The following is a 6,552-nucleotide window of genomic DNA, read 5'->3' on the forward strand; positions in this document are numbered from 1 at the left end:
CCTAATCGCTCCAACAACAGATCGCACTTCCTGCACTCCAAGATGTATTAAAGATTAGGAGACTCTGCTCCTTTATTCAGCTCCTAATCAAACCGGAGATGAGCTCCTGCATCGCATCGAGGCCACAGGTCACATGACCTCATCTCGTCAGGGACAAAGGTGCTGCTCAACACGCCAACAACACACCAACAACACGCTAACAACACGCCACAGACTGTCAGTGCAACATGAGCTCAGGCTTCTCATGGCGACCTCTGAATGAATCGACGCTGAAGGTCGAAGTGTGCAGCGGGGTCACCAACGCCCACCAGTGCACTCTGACACAGAACCAATCACAGCTGAACGCTTGCAGGCGTCACAGTTAGAACAAGCTCCTCGAGCTCTGGCAGATCAAACATGGAGGACTGCAGGGAACGATGGAGCTGTTCTGAGAGTAGAGACAAACGTTCTGTAGCTGATTCTCCGAACTGTGAAAAAATACATTCAAAGGGAAGAAAGAGAGACAGAAATGTCCGTAAACCAGCACGAAGGCAGCGAGAGGCAGTGCAGAGCGATGGTCCCTGCTCCGAATCGGAGCCTCTGCTTCGGAGAATGAAAAAGGATAAGAAAGAAACGAGGTTCCTTCGAGGCGTCTTATTTAAAGTGATGAATATTTAACGCGGCGAGCAGCTACAGACCCGTCTCTGCGTCTGCAACATTCATGACGTTTGCTCATAAAAGAACAACACAGCCCTTTAACGAGTTCTTTATCTCCAATTATCAGCAGAATAACAAACGTGTCACAGCGAAGGGTCAGCCATCACAGAGCCAATCATGCGAGGCCTCGTTGTGTCCAGCTGAGAACAGATGTGCTGATGTCACCGAGATGGAGTGAAAGGCTTCGTCTGTGGAAACATCGCAGAACCAACAGCTGCTTCATTTGTGTGACCTTTGAGATTCTGAAGTCACATGAAGTTGTAGGCGTGACCCTGGGTGATGAAACATCAGCCTCAGAGACAGAGTGTTCACACTCAGAGTGAGTGATGCAAAGGAAGTGGAATCCGGGAGAGCGGCGAGAGAACGACGACGAGTGACACTGAAAGGACCTGACAGTCAGTTTCTGCTTCGATGCAGAAGCAGGAAAAACATGAACTTCCTGTGGCTTCACTGATTGGTCCATAGTCTTAATTAAACATGACCTTCATCATGGAGTAGTTCAGACCAATGACATGACTCAATTTCTGACCTTTAACCCCGGAGCGCTGTCTCAGGGACGTCCACAGCACACACACTTCATTCTTTTACAAAATAAGAGACAAAATAAGTGTGAAACAGATGTTTGGGAGACCTCCAGAATAAAAGGCGTGTAATCTGGGTGTAAATCCTCCACGTTGAGCTCTCACTGTTTCCCTCAAGAACCAAATTAAAGTCACTTCAGTCTGTAAGCAGCTTTGAAGAGTGAATCACAAAATACCTTTTCTGTGCTGCGGACCGAAGATCAGCTGCTAAAGCCGGAGATTAACGTCCTGCCGGAGCCTCGGCGGATTTCATCTCATCTGGATGGAACAAAGGTAACGACGGGTCGGCCGAGTGCCGGGCACCGAGGTCAGCACGGACAGCTTCATCGCAGATCAGCTCACAGGAAACCAGAACCTGGTCTGATCCAGAACGACGTCCACAGCAGCCCACTTCAGTAACACAGCTGGAACATCTGCAGGCCTGTCTGAAGACCTCAGCAGCACCATGACAGAGGCTTCCATGTGTCAGCTGTGAGCTCCAGCAACACCTCAAAGTACGCGCCATAATCACCATGAATACCAGCCCTCACATGACCCCCTCACAACCTCCGGACCCTCAGCTGGACCCTCAGAACCAGGCCTCATGAAACACTTAGTTCCAGACCCCGTCTTTGTTTCCTCTGCTGAGGGCCAAACGTCGCTCTGCTCTTTTCATCTGACTGAGGTGCTCGCTCAGATTCAGACCGGCATGAAAAATTCATTCTTACTCAAAGCTCTCTTCATTATTTCAGCCTCAGTTCTACGAGCTTCCAGGAAGACTTGGACGGAGGGTCTGTGCGCACTCCATCACAGGCTCCATCTGTGCGTCGCCTCGTTTTAACGATGCAGACCTCAGAGTCAGTGCGAGCTGATAGCAGCAGCACTGCAGACATGAAGATCAGCTGCAGAGCCTCAGATACACGAACGACTGCACGCTTGAACCTGAGCCGAACGTCTGATGGGCTTCCTGAACCTCAGCCGCGCTCGGCTTAAGGGAAATATCCAGTAAAACTCTGGACTGACGGCCCTCAGGCTCCCAGCAGGAACCCTGCTCACAGCAGGTATCAAACATCGAGCGGCTTCCTGTCACCTTTGCACTCGTCGCCTCTGCTGGAACATTTTTCTGCTCGCTAACCTGAGAGTGTGAGGTCAGGCAGTGGTGCTGAGTGTCCCGTTTCTCTTGGTGCCCACAGCCCCGAGGCCCTCAGGTATCACAGTGAAAGGCGAGAGCGAGCGAGAGCGGTGATATCCGAGCACCACAGGAAGTCAGCATTGTTTGTGGAGCGTGGCGAGAAGCAGGGAGGAAGGACGGCAGCTGAGTAAACACGTTCGTCCTCTCACTGCCATAACCAACCATTAGATCTGATGTCAGCGATGATCAGACACACAGACTGTGAGGAACCTTGGAGTCATTTTTGACCAGGACATGTCCTTCAACGCACATATTAAACAAATATGTAAGACTGCTTTCTTCCATTTGTGCAACATCTCTAAAGTTAGAAATATCCTGTCTCAGAGTGACGCTGAAAAACTAGTTCATGCATTTATTACTTCCAGGCTGGACGACTGTAATTCATTATTATCAGGAAGTCCAAAAAACTCCCTGAAAAGCCTTCAGCTGATCCAAAATGCTGCAGCAAGAGTCCTGACAGGGACTAGAAAGAGAGAGCAGATTTCTCCTGTTTTGGCTTCCTGTTAAATCCAGAATTCAAAATCCTGCTCCTCACATACAAGGTCTTAAATAATCAGGCCCCATCTTATCTTAATGACCTTGTAGTACCATATCACCCTATTAGAGCACTTGGCTCTCGCTCTGCAGGCCTACTTGTTGTTCCTAGAGTATTTAAAAGTAGAATGGGAGGCAGAGCCTTCAGTTTTCAGGCCCCTCTTCTGTGGAACCAGCTTCCAGTGTGGATTCAGAGGCTAAAAACCTCTGCTTCCTCAGACTGGACTGATCATGGTGCCTGCATCATGTTGTCTCAGAGTTTCTAATGACTCAATCAGCTGGTTTCAGCTGCACCAATCAGAGAGCAGCGCTATGAGTCCAAGAACACAGACACAGATCAGGAAATGTCAACCATCAGCAGTGTGTTGATGGTCGAGCTCCTCAGCTGGATGTTCGACGTGTGGCCTCAGTCTGTGTCAGACTGGAGCACAGGGAGCAGATCAACAGGAAGTCAGATGGTTTCAGCAGGACAGTGAGAGCCAGCTGTCACATCCTCAGAGAGACACGAAGCTCCACAGAGCTGAGGGAGCTTCAGGTTCCTGTTACAGTCACACAGCATCATCTGCAGCTGTCAGCTCTCTGAGTGGCAGATTCAGCATGAAACACTCGTTTTTTAAATCTGTGTCCGACCGAAGAAGCTCCTGACAGAGGACGCTGCGCTCAGAGCACCGCTGAGCGTGGGAAAATTAAACCTTTGTGTGTTTAATCACAGTGCAATCTGCCCGGGCTGCGTGGCAGATTAATCAGCTGGACAGCGAATTAGCAGCGAGCTCTCGTGCTAATTTCATGGGTAATCTGGGTGTTGATGGACGGAGCTGTCAGCGCTCAGAATGACTCTGCTGTCGAGTGTCCGTGCTCCGTGGATTATTCAAGATTATCTTGTAATTCCTCTTTAATCTGCAGCTTGAAGATTGCAGAGTCGCACTCGGCGATAAAGCGAGTAGCGTCTGATGAGATGAAATCCCCACAAACTTTCCGATCAACACGTCCACATGTGGCGCTTTCAAACAGCAGCTTATCGGACCGCTGCCTCCACGCCACCGTCCGGCCTCACGCTTCCAGTCTCCGCATCACAACACTACAGTACCCATGAGCCTCTGCTGCCGGCACCGCTGTTTCATTGTTCCTCAGGAAGTCGCTGTCAGCTGATTCCAGACCAGCTCCCGCTGGGCTTCAGGAATGATCAAAGAAAGCCGATGTTCCTGAAGCGGTAAGTGGTTCTAGCAGAAGCCACTCGCAATGGAAACGATCATTTCTGCTGGTTTTATTCACAGACGATTCTCGTGTCTGCAGCAGGAAGTGAGATTTATTTTGAAAAACAGTCAAACTAATCAGAGTAAAAGCCCCACCGAGCTGTTCAGACGTTAACAGGCGAACAGATGAAGGTTACGCACGCGCGTCACTGCTGTGGAGTCTCCTGTACGTACACACACACACACACACACACACACACACACACACACACACACACACACACACACACACACACACACACACACACACACACACACACCTCTCACTGTGTCGCAGTCTGTGTTCGGTAAGAAGAGTCACCTGCTTCACCCGTGACTTCACTTCCCCCACAGCATGATGGGACATGAACCAGCACACTGCCTCATCTTCCTCTGAGGTTCAAGCGGTGTTTGCTCATGGGAACTCCAAACAGGCTGTTTTAAAACTGACCAATCAGAGGACAGAAGAACCTTAGAGCCAAGGCTCCTTAAAGGTGCTTCATACTGTAGAGAGCTCCGGTAATTCAGAGAAACTCGACACTCAGACCTCCCGTGGATGAGTCACAGTGACAGTGGGAGGGAAGACACCCTTCGAACAGGAAGAAACCGACAGCCAATCCAGGCTCAGGGAGGGGCGGCCCTCTGAGAGAGCACACCTGCATGAAGGTGAATACAGCAGACCCTCGGGGTCAGACAAAGGGACGAAGAGGTCATGTGACAGCAGACAGAAGCTGAAACTGAAGCGTTCACATAGCACCCCGCCTCCCCCGCCATCCCCCCGAATCCTTCAGGACTCAGTGATCCTGATCCAATTAGTGGGAGCCCTGCAGCCAGGAGGGGCATCACGGTCCAGCCCCCCACCCCCGCTCAGTAAAATCAGCTGCTAATTAATGCACGCTGGCATCTTCACGCAGCTGTCGGGCTGTGCGGGGACGACAGTGATCCAGATCACATCAGCCCTGCGGCTGGCACTGAGCGCGCTCAGTCCCGCTCCTCCTCACACACACCCGAGGCCTCATTTATCGACCGCTCAGCTGTGCACGCCAAAGCTCCCACGCTCACAGGGACTCTTCATCATCACTGTTGCATTAAACATGTCAGGAGCTGGAGTTTACCTGTGTCCGTCAGCTGATCGAGGTTACTTCCTGTCTCAGGTGCGAGGCTGACGCAGGAAGTGGTGACAGGTTGTTAATGAGCCTGATAACAACCACAGACTGTACATAAAAGATGGATGAGGTGAGCCGTCAGCTGTTGTGTGAACATCTGATTGTTCCTTCACCTGTCGACACATTAGAGTCTGTTTCTACTGACAGTGGAAAACGCCAGTCACATGATTCACAGCAGAGGTTTTCAGCGGCTGACCAGAACCAGGCCGGCAGCGACACCGCGTTTCCCACAGCTCAGCAATCAAACCTGTGACCTCTGACCTCACAGATGAGGGCCGAAGCTCAGCGATCTGAGGAGCCTCGCTCTGACCTCTCGTGTTCAGTCTGGGTCTGTGACTCCGGTCTGGACACCGTTCAGAGGTCGGCTCCTGCGTGTTCAAACCCCGCCCTTGTCGTCAGACACAGCAGCATGGCGTCCTGATGTGATCGGTGCTGATGGTGTCAGAGCAGATGAGCGTCAGGACGCGGCTCTGTAATAAGCTGCGGGAATATTCATGACACGCTCGCTCTGCCCGCGGAACTGATGACATATGGCATGCCAACATGCCGAACATCGCCCACCATCAACCATTAGTGGGCGAGTCCTCGAAGGTGACGGCGCCATGCCGACCTCGTTAGAGACACGACAGCCAGAACAGAGTCACTACGTACATTTACACCACAGAAGAAGAGCGTCAGTCCTGAGGCGTTCACTGTCTGCTTTCACATCAGGTTTTTACACTTCCTCCGGCGTGATTAGTTCGCGATCACCAGATCGTCTCAGGTGAAGGTTCACGAGTCAAAACTCAGCCCACCGCCATCGATGTCACGGCCATGTTTCAGGCTTTAAAAGCAAAGATGTGTTTTCACGCCGTTTCTCATCCTGTTCCAGGGCGGGAGCCTCGTCTGGGGTCTGTTCAGGTTGTTTCTGCGGTTCAGAATAAACCCGACTTAAATTTTCTTTAAACCTTTGACGCTCCGCCCCTCAAGGAATTTCCAGGACCAACACCTGGGCCAGGTTTGGGTGTTGATCACATGACCAGAACAGTTTTTACAAGACAATGTTTGGCAGTGATGATGGTGTCATCCAATCAGGAAGCAGTGGCCTCCGCGGCTCTCAAACAGCATGTGTCACATGAGCACAGCGCCTCACTCACGTACGGCGGCTGGTTTTTGGTTTTACTGAATTTAAA

The sequence above is a fragment of the Maylandia zebra genome, linkage group LG16 (assembly GCF_041146795.1).
Source record: "Maylandia zebra isolate NMK-2024a linkage group LG16, Mzebra_GT3a, whole genome shotgun sequence".
Lineage (NCBI taxonomy): Eukaryota > Metazoa > Chordata > Actinopteri > Cichliformes > Cichlidae > Maylandia > Maylandia zebra.